The sequence below is a fragment of the Dendropsophus ebraccatus genome, chromosome 7 (assembly GCF_027789765.1).
Source record: "Dendropsophus ebraccatus isolate aDenEbr1 chromosome 7, aDenEbr1.pat, whole genome shotgun sequence".
NCBI lineage: Eukaryota > Metazoa > Chordata > Amphibia > Anura > Hylidae > Dendropsophus > Dendropsophus ebraccatus.
In genome coordinates, this window is record NC_091460.1 from 122,201,303 (window position 1) to 122,223,265 (window position 21,963).

Sequence of the window (21,963 nt, forward strand, 5' to 3'; positions counted from 1 at the left end):
CAGTAAGTGATCCTCGGGTTCTTCCAAACCTCTGCATTTGATTACCGGTGGCTGAAGATGTTGGATGCAGCCCTAGGGAGTCCTTGAAAACATAGATGCAGTCTATAATAATAATGGTTTTTCGATAATAATAATAATAATAATAATGTTTTTATTTGCAGTCTATGACTTATGGCTGTATCTGCTTGGGTTCAGAATAACCCAAGTGGGCTTGAGGTTTGCTCTACTTCATTAGACAATCTAAAGCTACGTTTACGCAATATTTTTAGTTTAAAAAAATACAGACTTAGGGTCCTATTCCACGGAGCGATAATCGGCCAAATAGGCAAGATTTTAGGTCCAAACCTAAAATCATTGGTCAGCCACTGCGCATCGATTCTTGGAATAGCGGTGTGTGCCAGGCGACCGACGATTTGGAAGCAGCATACATTACCTAACAGGGCTTCTCCTCTGCTCCTTCTTTCTCCCTGGGTCCCACGGCGCAGAATCAGCTTAGGTGCGGCCTGACTGAGCTGTCAGACCGCTCAGCCCATCACTGGATGAAGATGGAGCGGAGGAGAAGCCCTGCTAGGTAGTGGATGCTGCAAGGGCTGCAAGGATATCGGTAATGATGTCCCTGCAGCCCTCGCTAAACGATCATCTAGCAGATCGGCGCTCGTTTACACTGTTGATCGGGCCCATGGAATAGGGCCCTTAGGCTATGCTCACAAACTATTAAAATGACAGCCGTCCAATAAAAATTTTTTCAGTAAATGATGGCCATCCAATAAAAATGGCTGTCATTGTGATCTCTATTCCCACCATAATTGTCAAAATACGTCTGTATTTTCAAGTCAAACATTTATCTAACACATTTATCTAACAACACATTTATCTAACAACCTGTGATGCATTTAAGACTGTCTAGTCTTGAAGGGAACCTGGTAGCTCCCTTTTGATTTATAAGCTTCCCACAATTTTTTCATAGTAGCAATGCACAGTGTCTGCAAATTTCCTTCAGTGTCACATGTTTAGGAAAGTCAACATCTATTCATGCTGCCTTTCCCCCACTCATTAAGGCTTAACCTACAACCTGAGGTACATCTTTTTGAGTTTTCTACCTGGGTTTTCTGACCCACCCCCCCCAAACCACTTGTATCGTCAGATAGCTGCTTTTAATCCAAGATCTGTCCTGGGGTCCGTTCGGCAGGTGATACAGTTATTGTCCTAAAAAACTACTTTTAAATTTGCAGCCCATGCCAAACGAGAATATCTGTGCCCTAACTTTGCACCACCCCTCCATCCCTCCTCCCCACCCTTTTCATCATTAGGAATGCCACTGGAACATTTTCTTCATGCTGAACGTTGCACAGGTTCAGCATTCACACAGTTGAAGAATAGGAGGCAATCTGCCTGGAGCATTCCTAATGATGAAGAGGGTAGGTAGGAGGGACGAAGAAGGGTGTGCCAGCCTAATGTATACGCAATCTAAGCCCGGGGCCTGGGCACTGGGCTGCAAGTTTAAAAGTAGTTTTTTAGGACAATAACTGCATCACCTGCCAAACGGAACCCAGGACACATCTTTAATTAAAAGCAGCTATCCGAAGGTACAAGCGGTTTGGGGGGGGGGGGGGCAGATTGTGGGTACAGGGTCGCTTTAACAGATTATCGCTGGTGTGGGAGTGCCGGCTGCATGGTCCTTTTTTTGAACCGGGGCCCTTGTCCCATGTATGCCGCCTGTCTATTCCCGAGAAGCTACGTGCCACAGAGCACTGGGGGAAGGCCTGCCAGCCCCCAATGTGATAAAACCCCCTCACCTCTGTTACATGGCTCCATTAACTCTTAGTTCCCTGGTTCAAAAAAAGGACCCTGCCACCAACAACCTCACGTCGAATGTGATCCATTAAGGTAAAAAAACCAAAGCGATGTAGCTGATGATACAAACAAATGCATAATAAGAACAATAACATAATAATAATAATAATAATAATAATAATAATAATAATAATAATAATAATAATAATAGACAAGAGGAGGACTGAATGCTGTTGTGGCATTGTACAGCCCTGCAGCATATATTGGCCCTGTATAAATAAAGGACATATTATTAAAGTAAAACATGCAAAGTGGTTGGTAGTCAGCTCACCCGGCTGTCCTCCGGTCCGTGTGCTCGGATGAGCTCACTCTCCAGCTCTCCAATCAGACAAAGTATAGTGAATTCCAGTACCATACACCACTTGAGGTTCCGTATTCAAAAGGCTTTATTATCAATCCACATACATCAAAAAATAAAAACGACTGTTGACGCGTTTCTGCGTTGGCACACGCCTTGTTCACAACATAGTATGTTGTGAACAAGGCGTGTGCCAATGCCGAAACGCGTCAACAGTCGTTTTTTTTTTTTTTATGTATGTGGATTGATAATAAAGCCTTTTGAATATGGAACCTCAAGTGGTCTATGGTGCTGGAATTTACTATACTATTATTAAAGTTAGGTATCACAAAAATTAAAGACACAGGCCCATCTTTATCAAACTTTCCGAGATATTATATTCATGCACTGTGAAATATCTGTATCAGAGACTATTGAATGCTCTAACTTTACCCTATACAAGATCTCACACCTCTCATGGTTGTAGGCCTTCCTTCTTGTGCTGTCTCAGCAGTTCTTGCCAACATATACATTTGAGATTTATGTTTTTACAAACAGAGAATGGTGCCAAAATACTTTAGGGAAATTAAAAGGCTGCAAGGTGTAAATGTAGACTGCAAAAACAAATTAGGAGAATCAAGCTCATTTTCAGATTTCATGCTTGAAATATGAAATGTCCACATAAGTGGCCTTTTGATAGGTAAACAGTTTTGCTTAAAAAACGTTTGAGCAAAAGTTATTCCCGTATTTTCCACCCAAACTGTTCTGCCGTCCGGTGGTATTCAGCCTGTGGTTCTCCAACTGTTGAGAAAATGTTGGGAACATTGAGCAAGAGCCACAGATGATTCACAGGAGATTCCTGAGCCAAACTGAGGCTTTATTGAAAGTATTACTCTGGGTGGGTTATGAGGGAGAGCAACCTCAGGGGTACAAGAACCCATGTAGTTAAGATTTCAGTATAGATAACCAGAGTTTTACTTTAATGCATTCTTTCTTATTGGTAAAATTATCGTAGTTGTTTCTGGTGAGACAGAATATGCAAATTAGCTCTTCACCACTTAGGCAAAGTGGTGTCCCTTCAAGTCAGTGTTTTTACTCCATCTTAGAAAAATCACTGGGGATTTTATGCCAAGCCAAATAATTTCTCCAAAAGGAAAGACTGTCCATCCGCAGACAGCCGTTTCGGGGGTTGTTACCCCTCTTCAATGCAGAGCAGAGTTAGAGAGTAGAGATGAGCGAACCGGGTTCAGGTTCGAGTCCATCCGAACCCGAACGATCGGCATTTGATTAGCGGTGGCTGCTGAACTTGGATAAAGCGCTAACATTGTCTGGAAAACATGGATACAGCCAATGACTATATCCATGTTTTCCACATAGCCTGAGGGCTTTATCCAACTTTAGCAGCCACCGCTAATCAAATGCCGAAAGTTCCGGTTCGGATGGACTCGAGCATGCTCAAGGTTCGCTCATCTCTAGTAGAGAGCTATCAGTGTGGGTCAAATGGATACTGATTCTCCTTAACCCTTTCCCGCACGAGGACGTAACTGTACGTCCTTGTGCGGGTGCGGGCGATCAGTGCGGGGCCGCGCGGCTGGTGCCTCATGTAGCCCGGGACCGCGGCTATTAGCTAAATAGATAATCGGAGGCAGCTGTCAAAGATGACAGCTGCCTCCGATTACCGGATTCAGCCGTTCCCTGGTGTCCCGTTACTGAAGCCGGCCGGGGACCGGTCCAAGATGGCGCCGTCCCAGGTTCGACACTCGTTTGCTTTCGGCTGCAGCAACCGAAAGCAAACGAGTGCCGATCTCATTGATCTCAATGAGAGATCAGAGTGTATATACTAGGAGTCCCCCAGGGGGGCTTCTAGTATATATCTAAAAAAAATAAAGTGTTGTTGTCAATAAAAAGCCCCCTCTCCTAATAAAATTCTGAATCACCCCCCTTTTCGTAGGTTATAAATAAAAGTAATTAAATAAATAAATAAACATGTTTGCTATCGCCGCGTGCGAATCGCCCGAACTATTAATTAATCACATTCCTGATCTCGCACGGTAAACGGCGTAAGCACAAATATATCCCAAAGTGCAAAATTGCGCATTTTTGGTTGCATCAAATCCAGAAAAATTGTAATAAAAAGCGATCAAAAAATCGCATATGCGCAATCAAGGTACCAATAGAAAGAACACATCATGGCGCAAAAAATGACACCTCACACAGCCCCATAGACCAAAGGATAAAAGCGATATAAGCATGGGAATAGAGCGATTTTAAGGAACATATATTTGTTAACAGTGGTTTGAATTTTTTACAGGCCATCAGATACAATATAAGTTGTACATGTTATATATCGTTTTAATCGTAACGACTTGAGGAACATATAAAACATGTCAGTTTTTCCATAGGAAACACGATCCCCCCAAAGAAAAATATATATATTTTTTTTCAATTTTACTGCACATTTAATTTTTTTCTGGTTTCGCAGCATATTTTATGCAAAAGTTCAGCCTGTCATTGCAAAATACAATTAGTGACGCAAAAATTAAGGGCTCATGTGGGTCTGTAGGTGTAAAAATGCAAGTGCTATGGCCTTTTAACCTCTTAAGGACATAGGACGTACCGGTACGTCCTATGTCCTCACTTGCACTTCAAAGCGGGGCCGCGCGGCGGCCCCGCTTTGAAGTGCCGCGATCCCGGGTGCCGCGTGTAGCCCGGGACCGCCGCTATTAGCGGGCACGGTCTGATCGCCGTGCCCGCTAATTAGCTAATCGGAGGCAGCTGTCAAAGTTGACAGCTGCCTCCGATTACCGGAGGCAACGTTTCCCTAGTGTCTAGTGGGGGAGATCGCTCCTCCGGGACCTTGTCCCGGAGGAGCGATCTCCGTTACTGATGCCGGCCGGGGACGCGTCCAAGATGGCGCCGTCCTCGGCTCGGCACTCGTTTACTTCCGGCTGCAGCAGCCGAAAGCAAACGAGTGCCGATCTCATGGATCTCTGCAGCATATCTATGCTGCAGAGATCTCCATGAGAGATCCAAGTGTATATACTAGAAGTCCCCCAGGGGGGCTTCTAGTATATGTGTAAAAAAAAAAAAAAAGTGTTGTTAATAGTAAAAAGCCCCCTCTCCTAATAAAAGTCTGAATCACCCCCCTTTTCCCAGGTTTTAAATAAAAGTAAACAAATAAATAAATAAATAAACATGTTTGCTATCGCCGCGTGCGTAATCACCCGAACTATTAATTAATCACATTCCTGATCTCGTACGGTAAACGGCGTCAGCGCAAAAAAAATCCCAAAGTGCAAAATTGCGCATTTTTGGTCGCATCAAATCCAGAAAAAATGTAATAAAAAGCGATCAAAAAGACGTATATGCGCAATCAAGGTACCGATAGAAAGATCAAATCATGGCGCAAAAAATGACACCTCGCACAGCCCCATAGACCAAAGGATAAAAGCGCTATAAGCCTGGGAATGGAGCGATTTTAAGGAACGTATATTGGTTAACAACGGTTTGAATTTTTTACAGGCCATCAGATACAATATAAGTTATACATGTTATATATCGTTTTAATCGTAACGACTTGAGGAACATGCATAACAAGTCAGTTTTACCCCAGGGTGAATGGCGTAAAAACACAATTCCCCCAAATAAAAGAAATGCGTTTTTTTTTCAATTTCACCACACTTTGAATTTTTTTCTGGTTTCGCAGTGTACTTTATGCAAAAATTCAGCCTGTAATTGCAAAGTACAATTAGTGACGCAAAAAATAAGGGGTCATGTGGGTTTCTAGGTGGAAAAATGCAAGTGCTATGACCTTTTAAACACAAGGAGGAAAAACCGAAAACGTAAAAACGAAAATGGGCCATGTCCTTAAAGGGTTAAGCACAAAGAGGAAAAACGAGAACGCAAAAACGAAAATTAGCCTCATCCCGAAGGGGTTAAGGAGAGTCCATCCTGAAGACCATCATAAAGACCATTCCTGTTCCACTGGGAATTCTGGGAAAAAAGAATATGGAAAATAGCCCGAACACCACTTAGGCAAAGTGGTTTCCCTTCAAGTCAGTCTTTCACTCCACCTAGGAGTCTTAGAACATTGGCTAGCCAGCCAATACCCTGCTCTGCACTGAATAGGGGCAACAACCCCCGAAATGGCTGTCTACATATGGGAGGTCTTACCTTATGGAGAGATTGTTTGCCTTGGCATAGATCCCCAATCTTCTAAGACTACTAGATGGAGTGAAACACTGACTTGAAAGGAAAAGAGACAAGGGTAAAAGTATGTTGTCTATGATACATAATACAAGCAACTGTACAATAAAGTTGGCCATCTACATCTATATGAGATAATTCCCTACTTGAAAGTATCTTCTGTATGTTGTTCGGTAGGTTTGTGTAATGCTGGATCCATATACTACAATTAACATGAGCATCTGATGGACTCATTTTACTTAGAATCGGGGTCCTCTATGGTCCCCCTGCCTATAAGCTAGTGCCTGCTGAGCCTTAATTGTGTTTCACTATGACATCCTTTAGTTCAAGTGGTTTGATGGAAAGATCAAGAACTTGTAGGCAGCAACATGGTACCTGCTATTAAAGGTGTTTTCTCGGTAATGAAAGATTATCCTGCTTTCTAATATGCTTTTTAAAAAAAAAATATTGTTCATCGTCTTGGTCCCAGCTGAGATGTTACAGTAATTCTCTACAATCATTTTCTTAAAGGGCATGTATCATTTAAATTTTCTTTTACTGATTAGAGTTAGATACTAAAACTTATTCAAATGTTTTTCTATTTTTTGACTGTCATTTTTAATTTACTTTTTGTACATTGCAATGGGGATGCCATCTTGCCCGAGCTGTTTTTAACAGCATTTAGTGACATGCTTTACAGCAAGACTCATGGAAATAGAAGACAATAGAGAGAGTCTGTCCCCTTGAGATAAATGTGAGTCATTCCTAAGCGTAGAGAAGGTCATTCCACAGGGAGTTGCAATCGTCTCCTCTATTTACTGGTGTCACATGTCGTTACAATGCTGTACAGATCACTTTACAGCAGCCTCCTCTTATCGCCACAGACACAACAGGAAGTCTCAGCTTAGTTTTAGCCACAGTGGTAAGAATGAAAACTGCAAGATATCAGCATTATTTTATAATATAGATAGAAAAAATGGAAAATGTAAAAAAATAAAAACACCAAAAATTTTTTACAAATATGTTAAACATAAAAACAACACGTAAGCAATAAATCATTATTTGATGACTCCTTCCCTTTAAAACTTCCTTAAGCAGCACATTTCTATAGTGAAATACTGCAGCAACATTTTTATATTACAGCACATTAAACCTCAACGTTTACACCTAAAAAAAAAAAAAAAATGCTGGCATGCATTGTATAAATATGTACAAAAATACATAGCCCACCAACTAGTCCATGAACATTTGGAATACCTATGTAAACACATAATACACCACATTAGCTCACTATAATACTGGCTTTTTCAAAACTTTACAGTGAGTGCTGGGGCGCAAGTGTAACACCTGGATGCAGATTATGTGTTCTGGGTGCGTTCAGACCAAGTGCTGAAAGGATTAACATACATTTGCTGGAGTTACGAATATGACAGAAGATTGGTTAAGCAGGGTAATAGCTGAAGTGCAAAGAGGCATGAGGCTAAATAGCTTATATAGGCTGGTAGACTAGTAGCCAACTATACTAGTGCCATGTGTAAGGGCAAAGAAGAGTACTTTTGTGGTGGAATACATTTTGGCAAGCTTTAGATTTCCCTTTAAGCATCATAATATAAATTTCCACATTTGTAGCCACTTTAAATATTCCAATGTGCAATGGGTAAAATAACGTTTCCTTATATAGTATAGTACAGTATTATAGTTTGTTGTTTATCTGATCAGGAGTTGTATGGTTAGGAGCAGTAGAATAAAAGAATCTACTTACATGTGCCAATGACATGTTTTGACATGGCTTCACAAGGAGTCAAAAAGTAGACTATGGCCCTGAACCCCGAATTTTATATGCCCTAAAAAAGCCCTACTAAATTCTTTTTATTACTTGCTTGATAAGGACAGAACAGCTGTACCCACATCCATAGTGGTTTTTGGTTCATTGACGACAGAAACTGTTTCTCAGAATTTGGCAAGAACATTGCCAACCGAAGTGTGGGTGATAGAAGGCCCATTTGGTGGTATTGGTCGAAATCTTCCGCGATAAAACTTCTGCTTGGTTTTGCTAGGCAAATAATGTATAGGGTATATATAATAAATGGAATATAACATCATATTAGAAAGTAGCTTACTTATTATAATAAGCAGATATAATCAGTTGGTTAAAAGCCGGATTGGTCTGGTGGGCTCAATGCCGAGATGGATAGGGATGGATGAAGTTAAAGAGTAACTGTCATATTTTTTTTTTGCGGAAATCAGTATTATAAGCGATTTTAAGAAACTGTATAATAGATTTTATTAGGCACTAGAGATGAGCGAACCTGGAGCATGCTCGAGTTGATCCGAACCCGAACTTTCGGCATTTGGTTAGCGGTGGCTGCTGAACTTGGATAAAGCCCTAAGGCTATGTGGAAAACATGGATATAGTCATTGGCTGTGTCCATGTTTTCCAGACAACCTTAGAGCTTTATCCAAGTTCAGCAGCTCCAGCTAATCAAATACCGAACATTCGGGTTCGGATGGCCTCGAACCCGAACCCGGTTCGTTCATCTCTATTAGGCACCCAAAAAGCAATTTCCCAGCCTCCCTCCCCCCTCACTTCTAATCTGTTCATTATCAGGCAAATTCTTCTGCATGCTGGGAGCTTCCTGTTTTGAAAAGAGCCGGCGTGTGACAGTGAAAAAAACGGGAATAAATAAAAAAACGCGGCCAAAAAATTAATTAATTATATTTACAAATATTAACAAAAAAATTAATTCAAATTAAATTAAGGAATAAAAAAAACTAAATTTCGACCGTGATTGGTTCTCTTTAACTTTATATTTTAACTATGACCCATTGTGTTGATGACTTCCATCATTCCCTGGTACATATCGACCATCATCAGATTTAAGTTAACATTTGGTTGGTAATTTCTTGCCTTTTCTTCTGTTTCTTAGACGTGGCTCCTCATATTGTTTTAATAACCTAGCTCAATGTAAAATAGGGAACACTTTTGCCAAGATTTAAAATTGAAGCTAATGTGATAATAGTATAAAGAAAGTTTTAAAACATACTTATTCTTTATTTTTTTGTAAGATTTGAAAAATGCTTTGATAATACAGCAGTAAGCAGTTAAATCACTGCCAGACGTATGGGTCTAGTGGACCACAATACCTCCTATTATTAATGTAATGAATTACATCTGTTGGGTACAACAACGAGAATTTCTCCTTTCCTTTTGTTTTCAGCACTGAAACCTTTATCCTTCACTTTTTTTCTACCCCTGGAATGTCATCTTTTCCAGATTTGGTGGAACATGCCAAGCTAAGTCTAATTTTCTACCTAAAAATATGTCCTGAACCTCTGTCCTTGGCCTCTAAGGTGATCTGTGCTTTTCCATATGTCAGCCTGGTAGTGATGAATTCCACGAAGCGACTGGAAGAAAGCAATTTATGTGGCTGGCAGGATCCTGACCAGACAAAATGAACCTGTTTCAGCTCCACACCCATTGCTGCCAATGCAAGGAAATAGCATATAAATACCATTTCATCAAATAGACTTGAGTTTCGGATTTAATCATGAAGGATTTTTTTTATTATTATACTAGCCAGACCTCCAGCTAAAACCTACAGGACAGCTGCAGTATATCAGCTATACTCAAACAATACACAAGGTAACATAACTTCTTTATATTGTGATGCAACCAAGGCATCATTTGGCAGTATTTACCATTAAAGGAGAAGTATGGCGGATTTTAAAATCCACAAACCGGCAGTGGCAGGGGGGGGGAATTGTTTACAAGTACTAACTTACCTCTCCGCATGCCTGCGGTGAGTGGCGGGACCCCCACCATGCTCTGGGATCTCTGGAGCTGACACGTCATGATCTGGCTGATGGAATGGTCGCTCAGTCAGTCAATGAGCGGGGTGGGACACCACTCCAATCACTGATTGGCCATCAGCCTGGACAGGCTTTTTCCGGCGGGGGTCCTGAGGCCGTTCCTGTAGATCAACGCAGGCATGAGAACAGGTTAGTTAGTACTTGTAATCAATTTCATCCCTGCCCCTGTCAGCTGCAGGATTTTATAATCTGCCGTAGAGGAGGAATTGGTCAGCACTCTGGGCAGGGGGTGCCAAGAAGGGAAACAGTCAATGCAAAACAGTCAATGCAAAAAAAAAAGATTTTCCGGCACTCACCCAATCTTCTGCACTCAGATTTATTTATATATATACACAGACAGGATAAGTTCTGCATACAAGACAGGACGCGTTTTGGCTCTCTTGCCTAAAATAATTGAGAAAGGCAAGAGAGACGAAACGCGTCCTGTCTGGTATGCAGAACTTATCCTGTATGTATATATTAGAGATGAGTGAACCGGGTTCGAGTCGATCCGAACCCGAACGTTCGGTATTTGATTAGCTGGGGCTGCTGAACTTGGATAAAGCTCCAAGGTTGTCTGGAAAACATGGATACAGCCAATGACTATATCCATGTTTTCCACGTAGCCTTAGGGCTTTATCCAACTTCAGCAGCCACCGCTAATCAAATGCCGAAGGTTCGGGTCCGGATGGACTCAAGAATGCTCGAGGTTCGCTCATCTCTAGTATATATATAAATAAATGCGTGTGCAGAAGATTGCGTGAGAAAAGTGCCGGACTTCTTCTTTAATGAAGCCTGTACTTGAGTACAAGACTGTTACTTGTGCCAACATCCCTAATACAAAAAAGTTATGGAGCTCATCAAGCCACTTAAAGTGAATGTGTCATCAGAAAATAACTTATTGTTTAAATAACTTTTTTATGTTAAAAATATTTTTAAGAATTTTTGGTGACACTTTTCCTAATTTTCCATGTTTCTATCTAGATTATAAAGTAATCCTGATATATTGCAGTTTCCATTCTACTGGGGGCCACTGGGGCCAAAACTAAGCGGAGACTTCCTGTTGTGTCTGTGGCGATAAGAGGAGACTGCTGTAAAGTGATCTGTACAGCATTGCAGTGACATGTGACACCCGTAGATAGAGGAGACAATAGCAGCTCCCTGTGAATTGACCTCTTCACAGGTAACAGAGCATGCTCAGTAATATTTCACATTCATCTCAAGGGGACAGATTCTGTCTATTGTCATCTATGTCCATGAGACTTGCTGTAAAGGATGTCACTAAATGCTATTAAGAACAGCCCAGGAAAGATGGCAGCCTTCATAACAATGTACAAAAATGAACTTTATATATGAAATGAACTTTATATATGAAATAAAAGTTATATAGGTTTGTTATTCTATTTAAAAATCTCAAATCTTCCAGTACTTACTAGCTGCTGTATGCCCTACAGGAAGTGGAGTTTTCTTTCCAGTCTGACATAGTGCTCTCTGCTGCCACCTCTGTCTGTGATGCTTATTTTTCAAAACAGTATTACATCCCCATAGAAAACCTCTTCTGCTCTTGACAGTTTCTGTCACAGACAGAGGTGGCAGCAGGAAGCACTGTGTAAGACTAGAAAGAAAGTCAGTACATACAGCAGCTAATAAGTACTGAAAGACTTGAGATTTTTAAATATAAGTATATATAACCTATATGTAACTATAATTTTCTGACACCAGTTGATTGGAAAGATTTTTTTTCTGCTAGAGTACCCCTTTAAGCTTCACTGCCCTTAACAGCACCATCCTGGAGAGCACTCAATATCAACATGTTAAGAAAATTGTGATGGCTAAAACAAAACAGTATATTTTAACCTTCTGGACAACCTTTTATTATTATTATTATTGTTTTTATGCTATTTACCCTGAATGTATGTTTAGTGTTGTTTATATTCATTTTTTACTCTATACTTGTGTAACTTTATGGTCTGTTTTTCTCTCTGACTGTTGGTGACATTTGTTGTTTCAATAAATTTGTATATTTAATGAAAAAAACTGCAGAAAACCTACCATACTAGAAAGCTGTCTTCCTGCTACCATTTATTCCTTATCCTCTCAAATAGACATTCCCACATTCCCTATTCAGTCAATATAAGTTCAGCAACTGTATTGCTAAAATGAAACCGTGGATTGTAAGGCAAAGTTCACACAGTGTAAATTTTCAATAAGTAACAGCCGTTACAATACCGGACACTATTGTAAATTAAAATAACATTGTGTCCTAAGGAATCCCGGCCGGAGTGTATACGCTCTGTATACACTGCAGCAGGGATTCCATGCGGCCCTATAGAAAACTAACATGTCAGTTTTGTGTGGCCGCACAAAATTGACAGTGCAGACAATGTAAAGTGCGGCTTCTGACGCAGTTTACATTGTCTGCTATGGTGATTTGGAATGTGGGCACACCCGAATGTGCCCACATTTCAAATCAAAAGAAATGAAGTTCATCCAGCTGGTACTGCCATACCGGCCAGCGTGAACTTCACTGACAGCAGCCGTTCAGTGACTCAGCCGTGTTAAAGAACGGCCGCTGATACCTTGTGTGAACCTGGCCTAAATGTATAAGCCATATGGATAGTGCAGATCTGCAGGTTTACATTCTCTGTGGTATAAAATCTCCAGATGGTCCTAACGGATCATTCCTAGGACATTAAGCCATGATCGGCAAAAAACACATTAGATATATTGTTTAAAAAAAAATTATTCCAATAATTTTCTTACTGATAACGAATGAACAGTGTTTATGTAGCGTTTGGTACCGCACTAACCAGATATAAAACATGGGAGAAAAATTAATTCCTAGCCATAAAGAACAGATGTGCACTATGTGAGATTTTGAGGTCCAGTAAATCCTTTTCAGCTATAGGCCAGGTTCACACGCTGTATGACAGCGACCGTTCTATGACACGGCCGTGTCACAGTACGGCCGCTGTCTTTGAAGTTCACCTGCCGGATGAACTTTACTTTTTTTAAATTGGAATGTGGGCACATTCAGGTGTGCCCACGTTCCATTTAACCATAGCAGACAATGTAAAGTACAGCCGGAGCCACACTTTACATTGTCTGCACTGTCAATTTTGTGCAGCCGAAATTTGTGCGGACGCATACAGTGTGTATACACTCCTGCCAGGATTCCATAACAATTAATGTAATCTGCAAATTCATTAAATAACGGATGGGGTTGCAATCTGCAACTATGACTGGTGTTCAATTATTTTATAAGTTGTGTGAACTTAAGGCCCTATTACACAAAACGATTTTCATCCGTATTCAGACAAAATCAGCTGTTACGGACGATAATCGTCTTGTGTAATAGAAGGACATGAATGATGTCGGCTGATTGTTGCTGTCGTTTGCCTTTAGACATGTTGAAAGACAAAAGACTAATATAGCAGCCATATGCTGCTGTTGCTCTGTGGAATAGAAGCCACAGCAGCAGACCGCCTCTATCTGCTATGGGCTGCCCAGACGATCAAGCCTTCACCCATGCAGACCATCCCCCCCCCCCCGCAGCTCCCCGCTGCAGTCCCTGTACTCACCCGCTCACTCCCGATGCATGTAATAGCGGCGGAAGTGAGGGGAAGCAAGCGAGTGCTAACAGCCCCGATGTGGAGCATGTGGGGAATATACATGCTTCACTGTTAGGCTATGTTCACACTATGTAACAGACCGGCCGTTCCGTGACCCCGGCCGGGTCACAGAACGGCCGGTCTGTGCCCGGATCATCGCGGCCGGTACTTAAGTACCAGCTGGATGATCCTTCCGGCCGCAGAGCTCTGATGTGGGCACATCAGCGCGCGCCCGCATCAGAGCTTTTCATAGCACGCAGTGAAGCAAGCGGCCGGAGACGCTTGCTTCACTTTGTGAACTGACAGGTCTTTCTGCGGACGGAATTCACTGGATTCCGGCCGCAGAAAACTGAAATGTGTGTACGCTCCCGCTGGGACCCATTAAAAATAAAGCTATGTCCCACCCCGCAAAACTACGGCCGTAGTTCTGCGGTGAGAACTACAGCCGAAGTTTTACGTAGTGTGAACATAGCCTTAAAGGGGATATGAAAACTAGCTCCAAACAAAGGGCTTACTGTTTGGTGCCATCTATGGGAGATAGCATCTCCACAATCAGTGCTTGACTGCTTTAAGAAGAAGAAGCCTTAGAACATGACCATGTCTGTAAGAACAATGTCAAAATTAGAAATATTAGAAATGTTGATTCGGTTAAATTCTTTGATTTATTATTTCATGTGATTTTTTTTGACCAGACCAAAAAACAAACAACTTGACCATTGAAACAGTGTAGATGAAGGCAAGGAAAGTTGTGCACTTGAAAGTTAACAGGAGATTACGTGCTGGCCAATGCTAAAAATAGTGTTTATGCTGGTACTTAAATTACACAACACAGCGGTGGTGCAGCGCATATGTCTGGGATCATTTTCTCTTCTTGCTGTCGCTAAGTAGACCGCAGATAGTTGCAGGTGTGTAACATATGAGATGATAAAAAAATGTTCATGTTAGAGCCATGATGACAGGCCTTCAAATTTTATGGAGTGATGGCAGGTTGGGTCATAGATTTAATTCAACTCTACTCTTGTATGAGCAACTGACTGAGTTTAGCTACGCTGGCTGTATTCATATTAGTAAGGCCACAAACATATCCACTAATCAGCCATAACATTAAAACCTTACATTGTGTGGTTCCCTTCTTGCTGCCTGTCAAAACATGGACTATACAATACCAACAAAGGACTCCTATGGTATCTGGCATTAGGGGTAAATATTTTAACAATCATTACATGAATTAATAGTACAAGTAAATCTAAAAAAAAACCTTGTAATATATGTTATCAGAGAAAAGTGCTCCTCTTTAGGGCTCGTTCCCACTGAGCAAAAGCAGCTGAATTTCTGCGCTGAAATTTCAGCCGTTAAAATAGGTGCAGAGCTAATTTCCATTGTGTTGAATGGAAATTCTGCTCTGCAGTTCACACAGTGGAATTTCCGCACTGAACTAATCCGCTTTCCGCCAGAAGAATGAACATGTTCATTCTTCCGCTAGCGGAAGCCTATACAAATCAATGGGGCTCTGATTTTCTGTTTCAGCGCGGAATACAAGCGTAATACAAGCGGAAATTACTCGCTGAATCAGCGCGGAAATGGGGAAAATGGGGGGGGAGGATTCTAGTATATGTTCTGGTATAGTCTAGTCACCAAATACTCGCTGAATTTCAGCGCTGAATGCATGCGGATTCAGCGCGGATTCCTCGAGTATTCCGCGCTGAATTTGTCAAGAGCTGATTACGAGCTGAACACTTTCCTAGCGGAATACGCAGGGATTCTGCTTACATTCTGCTCGGAATTCAGCGTCAGTTGATTTCAGGCCGAAATATTTCCTTGCGTAATCCGCTCCTTTTGCTCTGTGTGAACGTAGCCTAACAAGTAATCCCCCCCTCCTTTTCTTTCTAGATAAATAGGTACAACAAAGTAGTAGGGGAAAGTTGCCCATAGATGTTAATGGAGAAAGGAGGGAGAAGTGGTTGAGTAACTGGAGAAAGTAGAAAACAAAGAGTCCTGCAGAGACTTCAGAAGTATGAAATGAGTTTTACATCTCAGTGCTGGACTTACAGTTTAAACTGCTCAGTACTGTGCTATAATGTCCTCTGCTACTTCTGAGGGTGTGCTATGTGAATGTAGGTGAGCCAGGATCCAATCTTCTTTGTTTGTGAGCCCTCTATCTCAGAAACCACAGAGAAATAAAGATGGAGCTCATGGAGAAGAGAAAAGCTTTGGCTGTCCAGGCATGATGGGAATTGTAGTTTTGCAACAGCTGGGGGGGCCAAAGGTTCCCCATCCCTGTACTAGACTGTCTATATATCAGTCTATTATCTATCTATCTATCTATCTATCTATCTATCTATCTATCTATCTATCTATCTATCTATCTATCTCTCTCTATCTCTCTCTCTCTCTCTCTCTCTCTCTCTCTCTCTCTCTATCTATCTGTCTATCTATCTAATTATCTATCTATCTAATTATCTATCTATCTATCTATCTATCTATTTAAAAAAAAATTCTAGAGAAGCAGCACATTCAAATTCAAACCAAAGCAGTGGGTGCAAAAAGTAGTGCAGCCCTGGTCAGAGGCCCTCTGTTACATATCAGAAGATTACCATAGCATATCTTTTGAGTAAAATGAACAACCTTTTTTATTCCATCAAAACATTTTTAAGAGACAATGTTTCGTAGTCATTCTGTGATTTCCCATATGACGCCAGTTGTCAGTATTACCCATACAGGTAAGATAGTAAGAACGGTTAAAGAGGTTTGTCTTTCAAATCGACTAGTGTCAGACAGTTATATAGATTTGTAATTTACTTCTATTTAAAAAACCCCAATCATTTAGTACTCTAGTACTTATCAGCTGCTGTATGTACTGCAGGAAATTCCGTATTCTTTAAAGTCTGACACAGTACTCTCTGCTGCCACCTCTGTCCATGTCAGGAACTGTCCACAGAAGTTAAGGCTTTCTATAGGGTTTCGCAACTGCTCTGGACGTTCACACAACATATTTTTTTGTATTTATACGGCTGTTGTTGCCGATTGCAACAACGGCCGTAGTTAATACGAGAAAATACGTTGGCCGGGTGTCTATGGGATCCCAGACGGATTGTATACACATAGTATACGCTCTGGCCGGGACCCCTAGCGGCGCTGCAAACAACTGACATGTCAGTTTTCTGCAGACGCTGTTCAGTGAATAGCAGCCACAGAAAACCCTGTCAGTGCACACTATGAAGCGAGCGGCTGCGGCCGCAAGCTTCATAGTGTGCAGTGGGGAGTACTGAAGCTGGTGACCGCTGATGCGCCCGCATCAGAACTCTGTGGCGGGAAAGATCATCTGGCCGGTACTGCAGTATCAGCCGGGATGATCTTTTCAGAGACCGGCCGCTCCACGACCTGGCCGGGCGACGGAACAGCCGGTCTCGTACGCCATGTGAACATGGCCTCAAACTGGAAAGAATATACTACCACTTCTTGCAGGACATACATCAGCTGATAAGTACTAGGACACTTGAGGTTTTTTAAATAGAAGTAATTTAAAAATCTAATTTTATAATTTTCTGACACCAAGTGATTTGAAAGAGAAAAAAAACAAACCCAGAGTACTCTTTTAGGGTATATTCACACGGGCGGGCTCGCAGCTAGATGGCAGGTCCTGGCAGTTCCCATAAACTACATACTTGCTGCGGTCTAAACGACCGCAGCGAGTATGTAATTATACCGCCCTTAACCCCTTCTGCTCCCGCCGGCTCCCCCGCTGTAAGCAGCATACATTACCTGTCCTTGCTGCACGGGTCCGGCGTCCTGCTCTCCCGTCCGGCCAATTAGTGTGTTGCCCAGCCGCAGCCACTGATTGGCCGGGCGGGAGAGCAGGACGCCGGACCCGTGCAGCAAGGACAGGTAATGTATGCTGCTTACAGCGGGGGAGCCGGCGGGAGTAGAAGGGGTTAAGCGCGGTATAATTACATACTCGCTTCGGTCGTTTAGACCGCAGCAAGTATGTAGTGTATGGGAACTGACAGGACCTGCCGGGCTCGCAGCGAGAATCTCGCTGCGAGCCCGCCCATGTGAATATACCCTTAATGTTATGTATGTTGCTACATTTATTGTGTACCACTTTTGGTAGCATTTCCATTTACGTTGATGGTTTCTTTAATTATGTATATATATATATATATGTTAAGCGCTGCAGAATCTGTTGGCGATATACAAATAATATAAAAAAAATACTAAATATATATACACACATTACTTTATTTTAATAGTAGTTTTATAGCAAGTACAGTAGTTTGACAAAATGAGAAGCAGTGTCACACCTTCACCTTGCACCACTTGTGAAAGTAAAGCGGCCAATGGCAGCTGCCTTTTGTACCGGCATTATATACAATTTATAGAGCTTATGCTGGAAAGTATAAGTCTAAGCCTTCAATTTTATTTAAAACAAAAATCTGGAACACTAACTCTTGTGGGCAAGCTGCCCAACCGTCCTGAACCCTCCCACATCTCTGCATGGGTACCAAAAGCATAGCAGTAGAGTTCAATTGCCGACACCTTCCAAAAACAGTGTTTTTTTAGCAGCGTGGGAGGCGAGGCGGTCATAGTCAATCAGGCTGTGACATATGGAGCTATATGCCTCTTAGATCCGCACTGAGAAGTCTTTCCTTCTAAAGGTGAGCATGTAGGTTTCATTTCTTCGCCTGATTTGGGCCCCTGGAAAGGCACACAGCATCTGTATAGCTGGCAGTGAAATGGTATTTCCAGGCAGGCACTCTGTTGGAGGGTAGCGAGCCAATCCACTGCTTTGTCTGAGCAGCTGAGAACTTCATCTGAGTATTACCATGGTGTACGGTAACACAGACCTGTTCCATGAGCAAGTAAAGTACTGAGCAAGTGTTAGGGTCAATATTTATAGACCACAGCTTCGGAGGCTCACACTGTACAGAACAGCAACCAAATCTGCAACACAACCGCCTCAAGTGGCTCTGATTTTTGCTTTTTTTTATTTTTTATTTCAGCCATCATCACGTTTTCTTTGGCAATTCTCAGCCTTTTGGAAGCAATGAAAAGTGGACAGTGAGGCATAGGGTAAGTACAGGACTGTAATATCTGTGTACTTGTAGACAACAAGCAGGTGTCACATTCAATACAAATGTTCCACTAATGTAACCCAGCATTACACACACGGCTTCCCCCTTGTCAGCCCCCTGTATGCTTAACCCCTTAGATACTGTACTCCAGCTGACTGCCTACACACTTAGTCACATGGATTGTCATAAGGCGAAATGCTGTGTATGGTATCAGTTGTTCAATATCCAGCTTATTGGTTGTTCAATATCCAGCTTATTTTTTACTTTTCATTTATGATAATTGAATGTACAGAATGAAGCCAGACTTTACTCTGATCTGTAATATTCTCATATGATATCAATGATGTTGTTTGAGCATTAGATATCTGTTCTCCTTCTGTAAATTCAGTTCATAATATTACTATGGGGAATGACAATACTAATAGTCATGTCTGTAAATAATATTACTATTAGTAATGAATATAGTAACAGTTATGTCTGTAAATAATATTACTATTAGTAATGAATGTAGTAAAAGTCGTGTCTGTAAATAATATTACTATTAGTAATGAATATAGTAACAGACTTATCTGTAAATAATATTACTATAAGTAATGAATGTAGTAATAGTCATGTCTGTAAATAATATTACTATTAGTAATGAATATAGTAACAGTCATGTCTGGAAATAGTATTAATTATATTACTATTGGTCATAGCAATACTATTAATACTAATAGTAATGTCTGAGATCACCAATACTAATATTACTACTATTAGCATAGTAATGACAAATACTAATCGCATTTCATTCTAATAATATTAGCTCGGTAAATAAGACGATATAGGGATGAAATCTTAGAACACAGTCATGATTCTTTTTTAATGCTTTATTATTATTATATCAGTTTTAGTATTTTGACATATATTTTTTTGTTTCTGTGCCTGTGTCCTATTCATTATATTTCTAAGGGTCCATTTACACAGAAAGATTATCTGGCAGATTTATCTGCCAAAGATTTGAAGCCAAAGCCAGAAACAGACTATAACCAGAGATCAGGTCATAAAGGAAAGCCTGAGATTTCTCCTTTTTTCAAATCCATTTCTGGCTTTGGCTTCAAATCTTTGGCAGATAATCTTTCTGTGTAAATGGACCCTTAGGTAAATGGTATTTTTATATTTCAGTTACATAGCAAAAAAAAGCAAACAAACAACTATTAACAGTGTTAACTTTTTGGGTATTCTCTGCATTACCCTGAACGGCAGAGAAGCTATTGTACTATTGTTTATTAAAACTACCGACATTGATTGATGTCTTTTAGTTTTTAGTAGAACCATCACTTGTTCAGTTCTAAGGGTGCCTTTACACAGACAGATTTATCTGACAGACTTTTGAAGCCAAGGCCAGGAACAGACTATAAACAGAGAACAGATCATAAAAGAGACTGAGATTTCTCCTCTTTTCAAATCCATTCCTGGCTTTGGCTTAAAAAAAATACATATATATAATCACTGACACTTCAAATCTTGCCTGTATGATAGGAGATAGTTGATAGGAGATAGATAATAGATAGATAGATAGATAGATAGATAGATAGATAGGAGATAGATAGATAGCTAGGAGATAGATAGATAGATAGATAGATAGATAGATAGATAGATAGATAGATAGGAAATAGATAGATAGATAGATAGATAGATAGATAGATAGATGATAGATAGATAGATAGATAGATAGATAGATAGGAGATAGATAGATAGATAGATAGATAGATAGATAGATAGGAGATAGATAGATAGATAGATAGATAGATAGATACTGTAGATAATAGATAGATAGATAAATAGATAGATAGATAGATAGATAGATAGATAGATAGATAAATACTGTAGATAATAGATAGATGGATGATAGAGAGATAGATAGATAGATAGATAGATAGATAGATAGATAGGAGATAGATAGATAGATAGATAGATAGATAGATAGGAGATAGATAGATAGATAGATAGATAGATAGATAGATAGATAGATATGCTACAGGCAAGATTTTAAGTGCATATACAACAGTAAAATGTTATCTGGCCAAGACATCCTACTAATTGCCCAAGGTCATGTTAATATACAATGTACATTATAATAGTATATATGTATATTATAACAATATGCACGCTATCTATCTAAAGAATGCTAACTTTACATATATGATATAACGTGCTCCTGCTGAGTATCTCCGAGATGAGGTGTGTGTGTGTGTGTGTGTGGGCACACCTGGCCCATCTTCCTTCATGCCATTCAGTGATGATGGCAATTCTCCTAAACCATCAGAAGCCATAGAGTGAGAGCTCAACAAATGCTTTTTTGCAGGGTATTTTTCTTTCCATTACATAAAATAAATTTGAACCTATTCCAATGGACATTAATGTTTCAGACATCATTAGCCCCTGTGTTTGTGTACTCCCACCCATGCTGTAATATAAGCTTAAGTTTAACAGCAACACAAGAGACCTATACATTGAACATGACTTGTATGTATGTCATACCAAAGCTCACCGAGCTGTATGAAAACTCATAACTCTACAAGTACGCTTTTACCTGAGCCAGTAGAAAAGTAATGTCTAGTAAGTTGTAGGGACATTATCACATTAACCTTTATACTATGAGGCAGAGATACACTACTTCTCTGTGGTTGTATGTGAGCAAAGTGCAGCAACCATTATGCATCCTCGAGTAAACATCTCTCAATTGTAATGTCATATATATCATATGTCATATTCTTTTCTTAGGGAACGGGGGTAATTTGTAGACAATGCACAAAATATTAACACAACGTATGCTGCTAGGTGGCGCTCTCCTGGAGATTATTTTTGAGTACAAGTATATGCTGGAATCATGAGGCTGGTTTGTGGTGACAGCACCGAGGTGTGTATGGAAGATATTGACTGACTATTGTACTATAATGTAGGCATATGGAATGGACCAGGGTACCATACTATGTGGTGGTCTCTGTCTAGGACAGGGGTAGGAAACCTTGGCTGTCTGTTGCAAAAGCTTTGGCTGTCCAGACATGATGGGAGTTGTAGTTGTGCAACAGCTGGAGGGCCAAGGTTCCCTACCCCTGGTCTAGGCCATTAA

General features: G+C 40.7%; 1 protein-coding gene across 2 annotated transcripts in view; it reads left to right on the top strand.

The window, feature by feature from the left end:
* BMPR1B (bone morphogenetic protein receptor type 1B) overlaps window positions 1-21,963 on the top strand; it is a 316,599-nt gene that overhangs the window by 141,137 nt on the left and 153,499 nt on the right. The window contains exon 4 of one of the 2 annotated variants that reach the window (XM_069978340.1): window positions 18,777-18,846. The exons of the other annotated variant lie outside the window; for it this stretch is intronic. The gene's annotated coding sequence lies outside the window, so the exon portion shown is untranslated. The remainder of the gene's footprint in view (window positions 1-18,776; window positions 18,847-21,963) is intronic. 2 annotated transcript variants of the gene reach the window in all.